Source organism: Phacochoerus africanus, chromosome X (assembly GCF_016906955.1).
Source record: "Phacochoerus africanus isolate WHEZ1 chromosome X, ROS_Pafr_v1, whole genome shotgun sequence".
Classification (NCBI taxonomy): Eukaryota; Metazoa; Chordata; class Mammalia; order Artiodactyla; family Suidae; genus Phacochoerus; species Phacochoerus africanus.
The window spans coordinates 30369513-30392023 of record NC_062560.1 but is presented as its reverse complement, the minus strand read 5'-3'; the positions used below and the strand labels follow the sequence as shown (position 1 = coordinate 30392023).

Below are 22511 nucleotides of genomic sequence, written 5' to 3'. Positions count from 1 at the left end.
TTCAAACTTGATACACATTCACTTTGCCCCATCCCAATGAATGTCACCAACCAGTTGAGCAGGCTCATTCTGGGCTTCATAGTTAATTACTCTTCACTGTCCTTCAACCGCCCTGTCAAATCCCACTTATTTAATCTTCTCAATACCTCTACAGTTTCCTTCTATGTCCCTCATTATCCTAGGGTATGCTGCCATCATTTCTCATTGTGATGACCACAGTAATCTCTTAATTAGTCAAATAAAAATGAATCTGGCCCTCCCACCAGCCTGTTCCCTCTACAGCCAGAGTGCTGTTTTAAAAAACAAACCTGCCTTGTCACTGTTTTACTTTAAAGGATTCTTACTATTTTAGGCTTTAACATGCTTTTCAAAGCCCAACATGCTCTAGCCTCTGCTATGTTCACAATAATGTTTTTCACTGCTTATTTCCTCTTCTCATTTTTGTGTATTTCAACCACACTGTTTTTTTGTAGAACCTTATAAATACTGTGATCTTTTTAGACATTGCACATATTATTCCCTCCATCAGGAACTCTATCCACAATCTCCACCACTGCCCCCATAGCTATATGCAACACTTACCTGTTCCTGAGCACCTTATAGAACTCATTTGCTTGTCACCATCTTAGGGGGATTTCTCTGGATCCTCTACTGCCAAATTAGATTATGTCCTCATGCTGCATGATTTATTTGTTCATTTTACTTTCCTCTCATCATCCTTATTTCAGTTTGTAATTCCATGTTATTTGTGTAAGCATGTAATTATTATCCATCTCACCCCTTATACAGTGGGCATACTTTCTTCATCACTGAATCTACGGAACCACATACAGTATTTACACACAACAGACATTGTAGAAAAACGTGTAAAATTGATGAATGAAAAAGTATACCTTAATTTTTTTTAATAATATGGAGCAAAAATTAGCTTTCCCTTGAGGTCTATCTTTTGGAACTTTGGACCTATGTAAACTAAACCAATAGCTTTACTATGCTTTACGTCTTAGAAAATAATTTGGTCTCTTTTACATGTGACTCATCTGAGGGCTGAGCCCCTCTTCAGAGTGAGCCAGTATAGCACAGTCCTTGTAAGAAACTCTACCTTCAGACAACTTTAGTTCAAGTCACAGGCCATTTTTTAGCTGTGTGGCTTTGGAGATGCCAATAGTGTCAACTTATTGGGGGTGTTGTGATGAATAAATAAGCATCGTTCTTGATAAGCAGTTTGTATAGTGTTTATTGCATCCTAATTACTGAATACCTTGAATCTCATTTGCATAATTCTATTATTTACAGTATTTTGTACACTTCTAGGCACTTAGTATGAGGACAATAAAGTTATATTGAAGTGTATACATTTTGAATGTGGGTATTTGTATAGCATTTTAACTCTTTAAGTATCTCTATACATATTACCTCACAGAAGTTAGCTGTCCTGTTCTTCACCCAATGTTAATCATTGCAGATGAAAAAGAAAATCAGTAGTGTGATTCATAAGATTTCTACCACCTAGAGATTAAGGTGAACAGACTACTTCCTTCAGATTTTGTTTAATTTAACAAACATTTATTGTACATTAATATAGAAGTCATGATAGACATAAAGATGAATGAACTATGTCACCATTTTTAAGGTGCTATCACATAAAAAAGTGAATTGACAGAAATAACCATGTAAGATAAAATGGTAAATTTAGGCTGTTTGTGAAACATTGGGATGTAAGTATAAATAAGCAGTGTGAATAATTATATTTGGGGAAGTTCAGTTACCTGAGAATTCTATTTTTCCTTGAACTTTTCATGCCTATGTTTCTTTATTTAGAAGCAAAATATTATTTTTATGGCATATTCAGACTTTTTCACTCATAGAATAGACCAACGGTATTTCAAAATGTGAGCCTCAGATGGGCATCACCTGTGAATTGTTAGGAATGAAAATTCTTCAGCCCTACCTGAGACTTACTGAATCAGAAACTTTGGCAGTTGCGCCCAGCAGCAAGCACTGCAGGTGATTTTAATGCATGCTCAAGTTAAAGAACTAGTGAAGTAAGAAACTGTTTTGTAATAGAACAAATTTTCTCATTAGCATCAATTCTTTTTTTGATGTATAGTTGATTTACAATATTGTGTTAGTACAGTACTGTGTACAGCAAAGTGATTCAGTTAGACATATATATATATACTTTTTCAGATTATTTTCCATCATAGATTATAAGATATTGAATATTGTTCCCTGTGCTAAACAGTAAATGTTTATTTTATACATAGTGGCATGTATCTGTTAATCTCAGACTCCTAATATTTCCTCCCTTCATGCTTTCCCCTTTAGTAACTATGTTTGTTTTCTAAGCTCATCAAAATCATTTCTGCTCTTGAGTACACAGATGCTCACTAAATTCACCTAACTAGCTTTAAGTTTTCCCTTTTTCTGTATGCCTGTTATCCATAGCCACAAAATAAATACACTTTTTTTTGAGGACCAGCAGCTGTCCTCTTCTTCAAGGTCAATGTATCTTCTCTGCTTTCCTTCTGCGCTTTTAAAAAGTAGGTTTTAGTATGGATACCCTATTTACTTTTTATGTTCTAAGGAACACTTGAAAGAGTGAAATCTGGTTAAATTTAGTGACAGGATATTTACTTCAATAAAATTATTTAAGTTTATTTCATAATGTTCATTGAGAGAAGAAAAGTTCTTATTAGTAATACATTCCTTAAATAGCAACTATACAAAAATCACTACTAAAATTCATTTCACTAGTTTTGCCTTATTTTTAGAAGAGAGCAAAATGGAACACATTGAGGAACATAACCTACCTGAAAAAAATGCCATTTATTTACTCAGAAACAAAAATGCTCAAGAAATTTAAAAGTACAAGCCACTAGTTTCTTTTTTTCCTCAAATGTTTCACTGTTGTCTATGCATTTTCAAGGCTTCAACACATCTTTGCCTCTCAATTGTGTCTTTTCCCCTTGGCCTATATTGACAATATGTTTTCCTTTTGGATTTCATCCAGCACCCTCCCTCACTTTACAATTCTATTGCATTTTGAATAAAACAGAAGAGATATAGTATCTATTTTTGGAAAACTTTATTTAAAAAGAACATTTGTGGAACAAACATTATGTAGTTTATTAATCAAGTCTTTTAGGAAGACTTTGTGGCATCCCCTAACTTTCTATTTCATGAGGTCAGGGGTCAGCAACATCACCTGCAGGTGGAGACCTTAGAAACAAGAAAGAACCCACCAGCTGCAGGGAGAACACCCCACAGAGCCTGACCAAGATGAAGGGTCCTTTAAATCCTAGCCTCCCTTGGAGTTTTTGTGCTGTAAATGTGAATATTCAGGCCTGCCCTGTTTAAGAACCAGCAGATAAAGTATCTTTTTGTGAATGCCTCACTTCCATAGCTTATTCATTCTTTGCCTCTCTATCTCAAAAATGCATTGAACATAACTACCATGGATACCTATTGCAGTTGGGAATGGAGCAGTCACTTTGTATCTACATTTGACAAAGAGAACCAACTGCCCAAGCCATACATCATTCCATACACATCATTAGCTTCTAACCAACATTCATACTTTCAAGGCTTGTTCTCTACCCACGTTACTAGATACATTTGTATCACTGACCTCAAACTCTGCCATTAATAATGCCACAATCAGATTTCAGGTAAATTCATTTTAAATGATTCCCCTTTGTATGCTCACAAACATGTTAAGATTCGAAAGACATTTTTTGCAGACTGCATTTTTTTCTCCCTAGAATTTATTGCCTGGCTTTCATGCATTCATGAGTCAAATTTTATCACATATCTATTGTAGACAGCAATTGTGTAAAATACTGGTGACAGAAAGATGAAAGGCACAGTCTTCCAGGAGTGCCTAGTTTGGAATAGTCAGGTGTATAATCAAATAACTCCTATGCTATGTTCTAAAAGGGGTGTGCCTAGAATATGATCCTTGCCTGGGCCTTCAGAATCAGTCCCAAAGTGAAGAGTCAGAGAAGGGAAGGGTAATTCAGGGAGAATAAACAGTTTTCATAAAGACACATGCACAAAAGTGAGCCAGGCCAAGCTTTAGAGGGCAAATAACTACTTGGCTGTACTTTTCCTTGGTACATGGCTTTGTGAATGTACAGTGAAAGTAGGGAGTTCCACATCACTGTGGACAAGGCCAATGAGAAGTGGATGGTATCAGAAGATGTGGGGTCTAGGGACATCCTAAATATGGGTGTAAACATAAAAAATGCACAGCCTGAAATTTGAGAGTTAAGTTTTATTGGGGGGAGAATTAGGATTTAAGCCCAGGAGACAGCATCTCACGTAGCCCTCAGAAACCACTCCAGTGAGGTGAGGGGGGGAAAGCTAGGATATATAGGTTTTGCAACAAAGAGTAGGTAGTAGGAAGAAAAGATTTACAGAAAACCAGATTGCAGAAAACAGTTTCTGTGGGAAGATGTAAAGGTCTAGGCTTACTGGAATCACTCCTTTGATTTGCACCTCAGCTGTGGGACAGTATTCTTTGTTTCTTTCTGAGTTCCCACAGGGCTCACTGGCTCATCCTTGGGAGTGGCTGACTGTGACATCTTTTGTTTCGTCCACTTAACTACAGACCAGCTATCTGAAATACTGCCCCAAAGAGAAAGGGGGAAATAGCAAGGTATAAGTGATAAAGGAAAAGGGGGAGGTGCATGCAGCCATGCACACATTTTACAGAAGTTTGCTGCTGGTCTCATGAAGGTTACTACTAGTCAGGAGGAGCAGACACCACCATGAAGGGTTGTAGATTTTTCTAGATATGAGGAGATGCCAGAAGTGGGATCATAAAATCTTCTAAAAATATCTGACAATCTGAAGAACTTTTTTTCCAGTTTCCCAGACACAGAGATCCTCACTCCTAGTCTCCGCCCTGAGCTCTATTCAGGAGTTTCTGCAGGTCGGCAGCTGCAGTGGTTCATGATTTAATCCATGCAGAGGCTGATGAAAAAGGCCAAACTCCAGTTCACATGGCCATAGTGTTCATAATGTAGGAAGATAGTCACACAATCTTAGCTCAAGGAAATCTAATATGTTTTTATCCAGTTTTGGTTTTAAGAACAGGATTAGTATAATACAGCACTAGGGGCTGTATCTATAGGAAAGGCTGCACATTAGACCTGATACAGTTCAATATACACATAATTATCATGCCAATGGGATGTCTTATCTTTCAGGACTCCTTAGCAATCCTCAGTGCTAGAGGTTATGACACTTACTACAACCTGCTTAAATCCCTTTGGCTTTTAGCCCTATAAGAGAATGGATTTCACACTTTAGTTTGCATCAAAAATTCCATGGAGGACTTGTTCAAGCACTGATTTCTAGGCCTTATCCCTAGAGTTTATGATAAGGTTACTATGGGTGGAAATCTGAGAATATGCTTTTCTAACAAGTTCCCCAGTGATGATGATACTGCTGGTCACAGAATCTTTCTGAGAACCATTCCTCCAGGGGCACATAGATTGAGAGAAGTTTCCTGAGCCTGGCCCAGTATTTACTGTGACCACCAGATTTACTGGGATTTACCAAGAGTCACAGAATTATGTACTATTTGCTCTTTAGCTTGGCACTCTGTCACCTTTAGAAATGTGATCTGTGATTGAGGCTAAAGGCTACCAGCTTAGGTGTTTTGACTGTACTCATTGCAGAACTGATAAAACAATAATGCAGTTTTGGGCAAAGGCCATAGAATAGATCATCAACCTCAATAATTAGTGTTTAATAGAATAAAACAGTAAGCTTTACTGTACCATACCTATCCTTTTGATGCTCATAAAAAATACTTTTGTGGTTGTTCTTGGGTGGAATGTAGATGGAAGCCTTTAAAAGTAGGAGAGGCACAGGCTTACAATTGGAATAAAACTGCTAGCCTAGGATTAAAAGTACAATGGGTAATCCAGAAATAGACTGTTTTACAGCTAGAAAATCTTAAGTGAGTTTGGGGTGAGAAAATACAGTACCCTGGTATTCTTTTTGATTTTCTTTCATCTCACTTATGGCTCAGGTAAACTTCTGAGATGACTTTCAGTGATGCCTATCCCAGGGTTTTCAAGATGAAGATGGACATCAATGTCTACCTTTGGCTTGGGTCTTCCACATCTTCTGAAATTTTGTTCCTCCCACCCCCTCCAGTTGCCTGGTCTCTGACCAGTAATAGGAAGTGCATACCCTCTTTTTTTTCTAGCGATAATTCTTCTAGGCCCACATGGAGGAATCCTATCCAAATCATCCCCCATGCAAACTTGTTGGTTAAAAATCTTCTCTGCCCAAGTCACCTTCTTGGGTTTGAATTAAAATGACTTGCAGACAGCCTTCCTCTGTGATTGGAAAGAGTAAGAACTGAAATGTAGTTAGATCATAGCCTGGTAGATCTAAAAAATTGGCCTAAAGACACACTTCTCTTAGTATGTATTGAAGAACTTTCCACTGGATTTGTATAGAAGCTAATTAATATCTGTTAGAAGAGTTTTAGTGGGTAAAAGTAATATGTTATTGGCAGTAGGAGAATTTATGAAGGATATGAGAATATCTTGATACGATTGGATGATATTTTGGTAGCTGTACAATTTTGTGGATACATGAAGTTTAAAGAGGCATGTTTTGTAAGAAGGGAGCCCTGCTGGGTCCAGGAGTCTGTAAGACCATAAGATGGGAGCAAGCAGTAACCTTTAACCATATCAAAGGAACGTCTATTCTTTTCCTGTCTTTTGGCACCATTTTATTTATCACATCACTGGGACCTCGTGCAGAAGGATATCTCCATTCCCCATCCTGCTCCTCCCAGCTATTTAGCTTACAAGTGAGATTGAATGAAGACTGTGTGGACCCTTTCTTAATGTAGCTTCTCTCTGTGGTAGCCTTGTAACATTGCTAATGCCTGCACTTTTAAGAAATTCCATTTCTTGCCTTGCATTAATGGTCTGGTCAATAAAAAGGATAATAGAGAGGGGCTTAGAAGGATGAGGAAAGTTACTCAAGCTATAGATTTATTGATGTGTTCATTTATGTTGTTGAAGAGGAAAAACTTTTCTTCTACCCTCTTAAGTTTAGTACTTGAGGGCCCGTGAATTAAACTGACAAAAGACAGATTAGCAAGAGAAAATACAGAATTTATTCATGTATGTACATGGAATTCCACAGAAAATGTAGCTCAGAGAAGCTGTTAGCATGTATAGCTTAAATACCATCTTAACAAGGGGAGTAGGTTCAAACTTCAAGAGAAAAACAAACGGTAGAAAATGATTGAGAAACATATGGGAGAAACTTATAAAAGATAAGGTTTGTTTTAGTGAGGTCTCTTTATGCAATTTCTCAGTGTGGTGCCAGCTTCTCATCACAGGTGACAGGAATCATTCTTTCCCTTTCTATGGGAAGCCTCCCTTAAAGAGAGATTTATAATAAGTTGAATTTGTTTGGAAGGCTCTTCTTTGGGGTAGAAAGGGGAATACAGAGAAAATATATTCCTTCATCTGTTAGTTATCAAATGCCTTCAGCTCAAAATTATCCATATGCCACAGTGGTATAATTTGGATCCTTTCAATATGTTTATTCAATCAGTACATATTTACCAACACACATAGTATGCCAGGTACTGGGATACAAGAGTGAACAAAATTAAATTCCTACCTTCATGGAACTTATATTCTAGTAAATAGCTAGATAATAAATAAGTGAGACTTATTTGTTACATTTATTACATACATATACTTGTGATCAGATAGTGATATATCTTCTTGAAAAAGTAAGGGGATAGAAGATGATGTTAAAGATTAGCTAGAATGGGTGGGAAGGCATGGCTTCTCTTGGAAGCAATATTTAAGCAAAGATGAGAGTTATTTAAAGCAGTAAGCCTGGTGAATATTTGAGAAAAAGTATTTCTGGAAGAGGAAACAGCAAGGGCAAGGGCATGGAGCTCAGAAGAGACTTGGTTTATCCAAGAAGTATCATGGACTCTAGTACAAGGATCAAATGAGGAAGGAATGAGATAGGAGAGTGGGCATGGGCCAGAATATGCATAATTTATAGTCCATGGTACAGAATTTAATTCTTTCTCTGAGATTCAAGGCACATCATTGGAGAATTTAGAGCAGGGGAATGAAGTGATCTGATCTATTTTCTTCAAAATGATTCCTTGATGCTGAGTAGAGATTGGACTAAAATGGGGGCAGTGGTGATGCAGGAAGCTGACATTGGAAACCACCCTAATAGCCCACATGAGAGACTGTGGTGGTTCAGACTAGAATGGAATGGTGGGCTCACTGAGAGAGCATGGATTTAGGATGTATTTGAAAAGCATAGATGATTGGATTTGCTGCGATGGATTAGATGTGCAGTATGAGGAAATTTGAAAATGATTTCTAAATTCTTCTCTAGGAAAAATGGAGAATAGTAGAAGAGGGATAGTAGGGTTCAGGGAGAAACTAAATCAGGAGCTTTATTTTGACTATGTGTTTTTACAAGGTCTCACTAAACATCCAAGTGGAAATGCTGGCAAGGATGTTGAATAGATGAGTCTGAAGCTCAAGAGAGAAATTGGACTAATGTTACTAATATGAGAGTCATAGACATATAGATGATTTTTAAAGACATGGGATTGAATGAGCTCTCCTATGAAGAGATTCTGTAAAAAGGGGCTAAAAACTGACCAAACATTTCTAAGAGAGAGAGGAGAAAAGAAACAATCAGAGGAGACTAGGAAGGAATAGCCATGATATATATATAGAAAACCAAGTTAGTATGATTTCCCTGAAACAAATTGAAAAAAATACTTCAAGATAAAGGGAATGGCAGTATCAAATGCTATTAAAAATTTCAATTACATAAACATAAAAGAATTACCTACTGGATTTTGCATTGAGGAGCTCATAGTTGACTTTGACAAAAGACCTTTGCATTGGAGGCATGCATCAAAACTTCTTTGTACAGTGTTGAGAATGAGGACGTAAACATAATGGCTGTCACAGTACAGATATTGTCATTCATGTACTAATTAAACAACATTTGTTAAGTATTTACTTTGTTTTATGTGTTGCAAATGGCATTTGCTTGGTCTAGTCAGGGAGGACGCTATTAACATCATTATAGTACTCCAAGATAGGTTAAATAAAATTTTGCAGATGAGGATTTCTTTTTGTGGTGCAGCGTAAATGAATCTGACTAGTATCCATGAGGCCTCAGGTTCCATCCCTAGCCTTGCTCAGTGGGTTAAGGATTCCGCATTGCCACGAGCTGTGGTGTAGGTTGTGGACATGGCTCAGATCTGGCATTGCTATGGCTGTGGCATAGGCCAGGAGCTATAGCACTGATTTGATCCCTAGACTGGGAATCTCCATATGCCAAGGGTGTGGCCATAAAAAGACAAAAAAAAAATTGGCAGATGAGCTTGTCTGGGAGTTAGAGTAGAATCTTGCCAACATAGAAGAGGAAGGTCAGAAGGGAGGGTAGCAAGGATAGCAGCTTGAGTAACCCTGAAAAGACAAAATAGCATAGCCTGTCTTGGAAATATCAAGAAATCTCACATGACTGGACACATAAGGAGAGGCATAAGGTGGATGAAGTGATGAAGTCAAAGAGAAAGAATTTGGAGAAGCTGGCAAGCTAAGAGTGAGTGAAAATAAATATGCAAAAATCCATTTCAAAGGGTTTACATAGTATGGATAAGAAAAGAGACAGACTAGAGGCATAGAGTCCCATTGGAATACCCTAATAATAATTCAGAGACATGAAAAACCCATAGAAATCTGAGGCATATTTTCCAGTCCCCAAGGTTGAACAATTAAGCGCATTTTCAGGTGTTATGTCCATGATATGACCATATTTTCTAACTGTGATGCCTGTTGAGGCTAAAATAAAGTGTGTACTTCTTATTTTATGTTAAAATGTCATGTATTAAAGTTAAAGCTATTTCCTAGATAAACAAAATATGTCATCTGGGTTAATTTCTTTTATAATTTAACCAAAAGAATGTTAACATCTATGCTCATACAGTCAAAAAGAGGAGGTGGTTTCTATTCAATATCCACATGTTCAGCAAAAAAAAATAAAACAATAAATTATTAGAAGCAATAATAAATTAATAATAATTTAATTTAAAATATGATTGTTTTATTTGGATTTAGTAAGGAAAATATGTTGAGACAGATGTTCATGTAATAAAGTGATTTGTTTCTGAGAGGTAAGAATGAGGGCATGAAGTCAATACTTGATAATGAGCTTCAAAGCTGTAACTATGGTCAGGAAATTAAAACTGATCAGAATAAATTGCTAAGGATTTCCAGGAGTTGCTTGTCAAATGTAGGAAGGTAAGAAAATGTACAAGAATAAAGAATAGTAAACACTCCCAGAGGAGTCTGGCTCTTATGGTAGTCTTCAGTGTTATCGCTGAGTTCCTCTGATTTAGAAGATACTAAAAGATGGTTTCTTTAAACTAAAGATGGTTAGTTACCTGGAAATAGAACATAGAAAAAAATGACTCATCAAAGACATGTCATCTTCCATCTCTCCCATGAACAAAATTCAGGTCCTGGAAAGCCGTCTTGTATTTACTGCATTTCATTGTTCCTAAGACCTGTGTTGTTTTTACATCTCTGAAAACAAATAACGGCTCAAAGTTGATGTTGTTGCAGTTGTGAATTAGCTATTATTGCCTGCATAGGTGCAAACTTGATTATAACTATTCATGTTGTATTCATTACATATGTAAATTGATTCATTTGCATTATTATGGTAATAAACAGAATATTTGGATAGTTGAATTCTAATCTTGGCTCTGATATTAACTAGCTAGCTTACCTTAGTTTATTTAACTAATCTGGCCTTCAAATTCCTGATAGTAGAATTACAGCCTGAGTTCCTCCCACTACAGTTGTCTGAGAAGTCTATGAAACATATGAATACAAATATTGGTGTTATTTGAAATAGGACACCAGCTACCTACTTGCCACTAGGTAAGGAAGAGGGGGGCTTGACTGGAGGCTGCGATTTCCCAAGGAAATTCTTAAAATTGTCCAGTGGAAGAAAGCTGTGACAGACAATACATTAGAACCATGATATCTAGCCCTCAATGTTGAAAGAACAAAATAATTATCTTTTATGTCTAAATATCAGTATGATACAAGCCTCTGTGTATCCACCACTCTTACTGTTGACTTTCTAAAAACTAAAGCTCAGACTTGATTACACCCCACCCCTCTTTACAAGTTTGTGATAGTGATTCCCTTCTAAAATCCATACTTTTTAGTGTGGCATCCCAAATCTATTAAACTTCATCTGTCTCCAGATACCCTATCACATTTACCCCCAACACACCCTCTAAACTCATCGTACAAACTCCCTGTTGCTCCCACAGTACAGCAGGCACTCTACTCCATTGTGTCTTTGCACATGTATCACCTTGTAATTACCTTGCTCTTCTCTAAATCATTCTCCCCAGCCAGTAATATCAGCAACATCTGGGAATTTGTTAGAAATACAGTTCCTTGGGCCCCCATCTCAGATATACTGGATCAGAAACAGTGGATATGGAGCCCAGCAGTCGTATTTTAACAATCCCTCTAGGTGATTTGATGCACACTAAAGTTTGAGACGCACTGGTCTAGAGCATTCTTTTATAACTCTCTTCTAGCAATTATTGGATTGAATTACAGGGACAGGATCTCCTTGAAAGCCAAGAGCATTTCTTTGCCATCTCTCTGTCTTCAGGGCAGAGGACACTATCTGGCCCATAATTAAAGCTCAATAATTGATTTCTGTGCCAGTGAATCAGTTAATCAAATATATTGTTTCTGCCCTTGAGTTGTGTGAAATTTGTTTGCAGAAGAAAAAAATACAACCCTAGAGATTAATGAAAAAATAATTTATTGCCCTTTATAGTAAAGTGCTAGATTCTTTAATAAATGTCATTGGACAAAAATTGTATTGAGGTTTCAAATAAAATAAAGATTATTGGTGATTAAGTCACTGGTAGGTAGCTTTGCCATAGAGATGGGGGCACTGAAAAACAATAAACTGTTGTACAGAGGTCTGAGCTCATGGAGAACCAGTGAAGTACAAGCTGTAGTTAACAATGGATTCCAGACTAAACAGACGGAACTGAATATGATAATCAAAGACTGTTTTGGGTGGTAGGAAGCCCTGGATTGAGATAACATTTGGCTTATCCCAAGAAGAATATAGACCCAAATAACTGGAGTTTGATTGAATAGGAACCTGTCATAACACAAATAGTAAACCTATAGATAACCTTTTCTTCTACCAGCTTGCCACACAAATAATTTAGGGTTGCAATCATTAGTTTCCATATGAACCCAAAGAAAGGCATCATTTATCTGCTTAACGAAGGAGTTCGTTGTTCATTATTCTACAACTGTCTTTCCTAGGAATATTTTAGTACTATTAGTTGGTATATTTTACTTAACTCTCGGAAGCTATAGCTCTTAGAAACAGATTGTTTCAAGGAATGGGCCCATTTATCTTTTAGAAAAAGGAAAGGATAAAAGAAAATATTAGAACATGTGTTTCTGCCAGATAACAAAAAAAAAAATATAGGGTGAGTTCCTGTCTTTAAAGATGTATTTTTTTCTATTCCTTTGTATACATACATGCCCTAAGATTGTTATTAAAATGTTCACATGGGTGTGGAAGTGATACCTTATTGGGCTGTTTTATGAATCCTTAAAATGTGTTTGTTGATATGGATTATATACTACTGGGAAATAAAATCAGCACTATTTATTGTATGAACATGTAAAAAGCGGTTGTACAGTCTAGGCGCTTATTTGGCCATTGTGTGTAGAGTGCCCATCTATTTACTTCTGAAGTTGAGTTGGAGTGATCTGACTTGGATTTTGGATATTTCTACTGGACTACTCAAGAAGATGCTCATTTTCTTCCTCCAGCATTTGACATGGTACAATTTGCCTCTTTTCTTGTCATGAGTAATAGCAATTTTATAAACTATGGTAAACATTTTATCACCAGATTTATGTAAGAACTTGAAACAAAAAAATTTAAAAGGAAATAGAATGCCCATTTTGTGACTAACCTGAAATTTTTCATGCGGCATTATGTTTTTTCTCCTAGAGGAGTTACCATGTGGAACTGAAACCATTAGTCATTTCTTCAGTGGATAAATACTATGGCCTGGGAAAAGAGGCAGAAAACATACTTTCTACAGTTAGAGACTAAATGATGAGAACAATATGGGTAGCTCTGTTTACTAAAAATTGGTAAACCTTTATGTTAAATTTGAAAACCAAATACCTAGCTTTTATGAATTCAAAATCAGTTATTATATATTGTTTGTATGGTAACAGAAAGAAAACTACTTCTGTTGGATTTAAGCAGGTAGTGTATCTCCCATTCCTTTATTTTTTTAAATTTATTTTTATGTTATTTCCCCCAACACACTTTTTTTTCCACTGTACAGAGAGGACCCAGTTACACATACATGTGTACATAATTTTTTCTCCTATTGTCTTGCTCCGTTATAAGTATCTAGACATAGTTCTCAGTGCTACATAGCAGGATCTCATTGTTAATCCATTCCAAAAGCAATAGTTTGCATGTGTTAACCCTAAGATCCCAATCCCTACCACTTCTTCCCCCTCCCCCCAGGCAATAAAAAGTCTATTCTCCAAGTCCATGATTTTCTTTTGTGTGGAAAGATTCATTTGTGCTGTATTTTAGATACCAGATATGAGTGATACAATATGGTATTTGCTTTTCTCTTTCTGACTTACTTCACTCAGTATGAAAGTCTCTAGTTCCATCCATGTTGTTGCAAATGGCATTATGCCCTTCTTTTTTATGGCTGAGTAGTATTCCATTGTGTATATATACCACATCTTCCGAATCCAATCATCTGTTAATGGACATTTAGGTTGTTTCCATGTCTTGGCTACTGTGAATAGAGCTGCAATGAACATGCAGGTGTCTTTTTGAAGTAAAGTTTTGTCCAGATATATGCCCAAGAGTGGGATTGCTGGATCATATAGTAGTTCTATGTATAGTTTTCCAAGGTACCTCCATACTGTTCTCCATAGTGGTCATACCAGCTTACATTCTCACCAAGAGTGCAGGAGGGTTCCCTTTTCTCCACACCTCCTCCAGCACTTGTCATTTGTGGACTTATTAATGTTGGCCATTCTGACTGGTGTGAGGTGGTATCTCATGGTGGTTTTGATTTGCATTTCTCTAATATTCAGAGATGTTGAGCATTTTGTCATGTGCTTGTTGGCCATCCATATATCTTCCTTGGAGAACTGCCTATTCAGGTCTTTTGCCATTTTTTCAATTGGGTTGTTGACTTTTTTGCTGTTGAGCTGTATTCGAGAAGAGGATATTACAATTGTCAACATACATGCCCCAAATATAGGCGTACCCAGATACATACAACAAATATTAACAGACATAAAAGGAGAAATTGATGGGAATACAATCATAATAGGAGACATTAACATGTCAGTCACATCAATGGACAGATCCTCTAGACAGAAAATCAATAAAGCAACAGAGATCCTAAAGAAAATAATAGAAAAGTTAAACATAATTGACAATTTCAGGACATTACATCCAAAAAAATCAGAATACACATTCTTCTCAAATGCACATGGAACATTCTCAAGAATTGATCACATATTGGGGCACAAATTCAACCTTACCAAATTTAAGAGTATAGAAATTATTTCAAGTAGCTTCTCTGAGCACAATGGCATGAAAGTAGAAATCAACCACAGGAAAAGAAATGAGAAAAAACCTACTACATGGAGGCTAAAAAGCATGCTAGTAAAAAACCGATGGGTCAATGAGGAAATCAAGAAAGAAATTAAAAATTGTCTTGAGACAAATGATAATGAAGACACAACCAGTCAAAATCTATGGGATGCTGCAAAACCAGTGCTCATAGGGAAGTTCATATCAATACAGTCCTTCCTCAAAAAAGAAGATCTCAAATTGCCAAATTAAGCCACCACCTAAACAAATCAGAAAAAGAATAACCAAAAAAACATAAAGTCAGCAGAAGGAAGGAAATCATAAAGATCAAAGAGGAAATCAATAAAATAGAAGTTCAAAAAACAATAGACAAAATCAAAAACCAAGAGCTTGTTCTTTGAAAAGGTAAACAAAATTGACAAACCTCCGGTTAGACTCACTAAGAAGAGGAGAGAAAAAACCCAAATAAACAAAATAAGAAATGAAAATGGAGAAATCACAACAGATGCTGTAGAAATACAAAAAAAATGCAAGAATACTATGAACAATTATATGCCAACAAATTTGACAATCTAGATGAAATGGACAACATTCTAGAGTCTTACAGGCTGCCAAAACTGAATCAAGAAGAAATAGACCAACTGAACAGACCAATCACTTGAAATTAAATTGAATATGTCATAAAAACACTCCCTATGAATAAAAGTCCAGGACTAGATGTTTTCACAGGCGAATTCTACCAAACATACAAAGAGGAACTTATACCCATCCTCCTTAATCTTTTCCAAAAGGTTGAAGAAGAAGAACCAAAGACGTTCTATGATGCCACCATCACCCTAATTCCAAAACCAGACGAGGATACCACCAAAAAAGAAAACTATTGGCCAATATCTTTGATGAATATAGATGCAAAAATTCTCAGCAAAATTTTAGCCAAGCGAATCCAACAACATATCAAAAAGATCATACACCATGACCAGGTGGGATTCATCCCAGGTTCACAAGGATGGTTCAACATATGCAAATCAATCAATGTCATACACCACATTAACAAAGGAAAAAGTCAGAAACAACATGATCATCTCAATAGATGCAGAAAAAGCATTTGACAAAGTCCAACATCCATTTATGATAAAAACTCTCACCAAAGTGGGTATAGAGGGAACATACCTTAACATAATCAAAGCCATTTATGACAAACCCACAGCGAATATAATACTCAATGGAGAAAAGCTGAAAGCCTTACCACTAAAATCTGGAACAAGACAGGGATGCCCACTCTCACCACTGCTATTCGACACAGTATTGAAAGTCCTAGCCACAGCAATCAGACAAAGAAAAGAAATAAAAGGCATCCAAATAGGAAGAGAAGAGATAAAACTGCCACTGTATGCAGATGACATGAGAGCATATATAGAAAACCCTAAGGACTCAACCCAAAAACTCCTTGAACTGATCAACAAATTCAGCAAAATAGCAGGATATAAGATTAACATTCAGAAATCAGTCGCATTTCTGTATACTAACGATGAAACTTTAGAAAAAGAATGCAAAAACCCATTCCTTTTTAATGTGGGAATGAGTTGATTCCAGGATCAGCTTTTATCCCCATCTTTCCATACTTGGAGGACTTCCATTTGCATTGTCATAGGAAACTTTTATGGGATAAAGCTATGAAGATATTATTTTGAACCATGTTGCACAATTCCACATGTTATTCTGCAAAGCAGTGTTCAGTTTGTCTCCGCAGAGAATGTAAGGATATGTTGAAGGTAATACCAAATAGGTAAGCCTTAGCCAGTCAGGGGGAAGCAAGTGAAAATTTATGAAATTTTGATAGCAAATGATTTTTGAAAATTCTTAAGTCTTGATCTCAGAATAAATGAAACTGGATAAGACCCAAGCTGAAATATTAAAAAAAGTACCAATTGGTAAATAATTCTTTCAAAGCATTGGAAAATAATGCTTTCAAAGCATAGGTTTTTTGTTTGTTTTCTTTATCTTATGGATATGATTAAATTTTGATGTTATCAGTGCTATTTGGGTGCATTTATAAAGAACTGGCCTTGATCAGCTCTCATCTAAAATATTTTAAGCAGTATTTAAGAGTTTATTTTGTATCTAAATGTTTTCAATACAATTATGCAGAGGGCCAGGACTGTCAAAGTATAATAGGAAAATTACATTCTGTACCTATTATATTAGCTGTCCTTTGTATTCTATAATTTCTCTTTCTTGGCCCTTAACCAAAAATCCCCCTTATAATTGCTTTTTCATTTATTGTGATCACCCACTAGACTACAAACTGCATGCTGTCAAGATTGTTGCCCGTTTTTTTTGCCTCTCATTCCCCAGCATATTCAAAGTGCCTGACACAAACTAAGTGCTCCAAAAAAGTTTAACGGAAGAAAAGAGGAAAAGATATTTCTGTGAGGGCTGCTTATTCTGGGACAGCAGACAAATCAATTTTTCTCTCTTAATTTTTTGAATTTTTGAATCTATAAAATGACTCTCTTCCAGCTCTAATATTCTGATATTTGATAATTTCTGCAATCACATTTTGTTTAATAAATTTTGCATGACACTAGCTATTTTTATACCAGTTATTATGATACCTTGCTCTAATTTCTTTCTCACCCTATGAAATAAAAGTATCCAATGAATTTCCCATTTTTTGTAAGTTATTGATAACACATCACTGTTGGATATCTCTACAATTACCTTTCGTATTGCATATTCAGCAAGAGTTTAGGAAAGAGATCATGTATCAGGGCCCCTGCCTGAATAGACTTTTCAATAGAAAAGAAATAATATATCATAGGTGGATACTGATTGCAGGGAGTCTTTCAATGACAACAGACATATTATAGCTGTTGACTTTTCTTTGGCAGTTTGAATTTAGGGAGGGAGAGGCCCTCAAACTGAGTAGAAAAGACAAGCTGAATCAAATAACATGAAGCTTTCACTCACAAATTAAAACGACTTTTTTCCTAATATGAAAATTATATTGGTTCATTATGAAAGTTTTTGAAGAATATGGAGAAACATGGAGAAGGAATATATCTGTCTTTTAATATCACTTTCCAGAGACAATCACTTTTAACATTTTAGTACATTTCCATGCTAAACATTTCATAATAGTCTTTGGTCCTGTTATGTACATGTAGATTTACCACTTTCATAGTTTCATGAAAGTAGGATGATATGGTTCATACCATTTTGTAACATGCTTTCTTTTAATTTACAATATGCAGACTGTTCTGACATACTGGTGGTATTCCAAAAGAACTAAAAACCCCAAGTAATCAAAAACTGTCTTAGGAGTTCCCGTCGTGGCGCAGTGGTTAACGAATCCGACTAGGAACCATGAGGTTGCGGGTTCGGTCCCTGCCCTTGCTCAGTGGGTTAACGATCCGGCGTTGCCGTGAGCTGTGGTGTAGGTTGCAGACACGGCTCGGATCCCGCGTTGCTGTGGCTCTGGTGCAGGCCGGTGGCTACAGCTCCAATTAGACCCCTAGCCTGGGAACCTCCATATGCCGTGGGAGTGGCCCAAGAAATATCAACAACAACAACAACAACAAAAAAGACAAAAGACAAAAAAAAAAAACTGTCCTAAATAACTATACATGGAGAAAAGAGGCCTGAGTAGAGAGATTCAGTCTATGAATATCAAAGTTATATTTCTGTTTTTAAAAGTAACTGAGAGTATATGATTATAAAACCTTTAGCAGAGATAAAAATCTAAACTTTGAATGTGTTCTACTTTTTTTTTTTCATGGCAGTGGCTTTCCTTCCTTTCTCTTTTATTTTATCAATCTCATTAACCCATTTTCCTGTAAATGCCATCACTTTATTATGCTTATCAGCTGGCATTAGGACATGACGGTTTTCTTTTTTCCTCTTCTAGGCGAGTGTTTATTTGTGTTCTGATTTTATAGCATGTAAACCTTGGCAGTGTGAATTTCATAAATTTTGTTTCCTAATTAATTTATTTCATTATATCCAGGACAATTTAGAATACTTTCACTCTAAGAGAAATTTCTGCAGCACAAATACTCTTCTTGTTCTTAAGTTTCCTTCTTCCTTATGTTTAATTGGCTGGATAGTATTATACTGTATTTGTGCTAATATTTGTTGAAGCAGTCTTACCCTGTTGCACATATTAGGTATTTATAATTTTTTTTTGTCTTTTGTCCTTTTTTTTTTAGGTCCACACCCATGGCATGTGGAGGTTCCCAGGCTAGGGGTCTAACTGGAGCTGTAGCCACCAGCCTACGCCAGCGCCACAGCAATGCCAGAACCGAGCCGCGTCAGCGACCTACACCACAGCTCACAGCAACGCCAGATCCTTAACCCACTGAGCAAGGCCAGGGATCAAACCAGCAACCTCATGGTTCCTAGTCGAATTTGTTTCCTCTGCGCCACGATGGGAACTCCAGTGTTTATAATTTTTTTAGGTATGAAAAGGCAGAGCAAATATCAGTAAAGTATTAAACATCTAAAATAAAATAAAACAAAAAAATTGACTCTCATCTTTTTTAGACCCCAAGAGTTACTCTGTTTCTGGTTACAGTTCATCCTTCATCATTTCAGTACATAAACTATTTTTTAATTTGGAGAAAGGAGGAAGGTATTCATCTTTCTTCCAAGTCAGGTCACCTGAATACTGAGTGTCATCTCGATGAATTATTACTCATGATGTTATGAGGCATCAAACACAGTCAATATTGTTTATGGAATTCAAAGGGGCCTTGGACATCCTCCATTCTCATGATACTGTTGCTCAATTTGCACCTACTATTACTGCTTTTGTGATTTGTCATCACTTCCCATGATTGATGATTTTATGGCCTTGACTGGCCGTGGTGTGTCTAACTATTAGATCAAACATTTCTAAGTGTGTCTGTGAGGGTGTGTCTGGATGAGATTAACACTGGAATAGGTAGACGAAGTGAAGCAGATAGCCCTTCTTAATGTGGTAGGTGCTATCCAAGAATTTGAAGGCATGAAATGAACAAAAAGGCTGACCTTTCCAAGTATGTGAGAATTCTGCCTGAATGCCACCTAACTGGACATTGAACTGGGACATTAGATTTTTCTTGCCTTTGTACCTGAACTGATACATCAGCTCTTCCTGAGTCTTGAGCCTGCCAGCTCAAGACTGGAATTATATTGTCAGTATCCCGGATCTTCAGCGTGCTGACTCATCCTGTAGATCTTAGGACTTGTCAACCGCCATAATTGCATGAACCAATTCCTTATAATAAATTTCTTTTTATCTTATTGGTTATGTTTCTCTGAAGAACCCTGACTAATAAACTATCCATTGCCCTTTCTACTACCTTAGAGATCCCCAAAGCCAAGGGCATAACCCTCCATTCCTGATGATACCACTTCTTTTTGCTAATGTTTAATGATTAGATAATTTTATTTAAGTCATCTATAAATAAGCTTGTTCACAAAGATGTACAGTCCCATCTACTGAGGAATATGAAACCTACCTCTTTGGGATCAGACCAGAAGGTATTTGAATCAAATTGTTAGTCCCTCTTTAAATATATTCCTCTTTAATCCTCACCAATGTCCACAAATAGGACATGCACCACTAAAACATTAGTTCTAGTTGATTTTTTCTACCTTCTCAAGGTCTCTGCAGAGTTGGGAAAAGATGGCTTCTCCCTTTGCTTTAGCAGGTTCATTTTCATCTAAATGTAGATACAAGATCTGGCATCAAAGGAAAGGATTCAGCTTTACCTAGGTCTTGAATAATTAATTCCCTCTACTTCATGGTATTTTTTACCTCCCATTTGAGGCATTACTCAAGTGGAGGCTTTGAAATGAAGAGTTAGAACTAGAAATCCTATGAAAATGAGAAAGTATGGTAGAAATTACAACTAGGCAAAGAAATATCTGAAATTAAATGAAGCAAAATCTAAATGAAGACCCTGATACAATTTTGTCCCTGGATCTCTCAGGGCAGAAGGCAAAACATGTTCTTACTAGATGGGCATAAGAATAAATCCCTTGATAAAAATGCAGCTGTAAATACCACAGACTACAAAAGTTAAAAAAAAAGATCCTCATGGTCCTCTGTCTAAACATCTTTCCCTTCAGATGAGGAAACTGAGGCACAGAGTTCAACACTCATAGGGTTTCATCTTAAAAATACAATTTAAGTCTATTTTAATAACTTGCTATTAGAAATGAAGGAAATCATTAATTTTAAACTTTCATCTTAAAAACAGCATTTACTCTTTTGATTATTCTCATATTCTTTCCTTGAGTTAAGCTCATTAAGGATTATGGAATTATGGTCATAGACAGAGGTTAATTTCATATCTGTCTATCTTTTGTCATATTATTGACTCTAACAAAAGAATTTTCAAATTACTTTATTTTGAAAATATTGCTAAAATTGACCTTTAAAAGAAAATGTCATTTAAGTACTACAGCATATACTTTTTGACACTCTCCTTTATTAAATTTAATATTTTCCAGGTAGAATAATCAGATGGATTAGAAATTTTGAGTTCAATCTATTTATTGGACAGCATAAGTATGTCTTCATCATTAAATTAAGATGAAAATATAATTTTACTTAAAAGTTTTTGATGTTTCCAGCCTTTAAATAGTCAACATTTAAGCACATCTGAAATTTGCAGGATAAAGTTTTGAAACCCTTCAATTACTAACATTATTTCTGGGAAAAAAAGCCACTTTGCCAAAGAACTTAGATTTTTTTGCTCATGAATTGAATCTGATAGAGTATTCATTATGGTAAAGTTTAAACATAGCAGAATCTAGCTACTTCAATGAAAATACTATTCATTGAATTTCTGCTTTGACACTGAACTGACCTTGTAATTAATGTTGTACACTATCCTTCATTATATGCCAGATTATAAAATATGACATATTGGCAGCATAAAGGCACAAAGTTCTGAAATGCAATTTATAACCATGAAAAAGGATTGAGTTTTCAGTGACAGTTAAATTTGAATAGATTGGGTGATTGTTATGAAACATGAATAGTGAAGCATTTTAAACTCAAGTTTTTGTTAAATCATTAATATGATAGTTTTAGAAGAGAATCTGCATCTATAATGTGGCCAATAAGATGTGTATAAATGCAAACATTTGTGTGAAATAATTAAAATGAAAGTTTCTACATTAATTATATTTAAAAAATTAAATCACTTAAAGTGTCACAAAGAGGCTTATTAATTTTAAGCTATGTATGATACAATCATGTTCAAGCCATTAACAGAAGTTCCCTTAGAGTGAGTCTGTTAAAATTTTGAGTTTTCATTGTCTAATAATAGTTACCATTTATTCAGTGCTTGTTGTGTGGAAATATACTGCACTGAAATCTTTGTAAACATTTCCTCATTTAATCTTGAGAGATAGCTCTGTTTACAGTTTAAATATTTGAGACCTGTTTAAGGTTTAAATACAGTCTCTCTGCTTGAACCAGGGAGACATTTTTGCTTGTTGTAGTGAGAGCTGAAAATGGTAGTGATGATTGAGGGTAAGGGATCAGATTCCTTGAGATGCATGAATAGTCCCTCCCAATGCCCCTGGACATTCCAATAGGTGAAAACACTTCTGTTTATAGTGAAAAACACCTAGAACTTAAATCCATTTTACATATAAACATAAAGTATGTTTTGTATGAGTGGTTTTTTTTTTTTTGAGGGAATGGAAACACAGTCGCAGTAGTTGCTTAATTTTTCAGGAATGAAGCGACAATGTTCAAAACT

The 22511-nt window shown here is 36.0% G+C and overlaps 1 protein-coding gene across 6 annotated transcripts in view; it reads left to right on the top strand.

Moving 5' to 3' along the window:
- Window positions 1–22511, top strand: part of DMD (dystrophin) — a 2144556-nt gene that overhangs the window by 1094077 nt on the left and 1027968 nt on the right. The gene's annotated exons all lie outside the window — the stretch shown is intronic.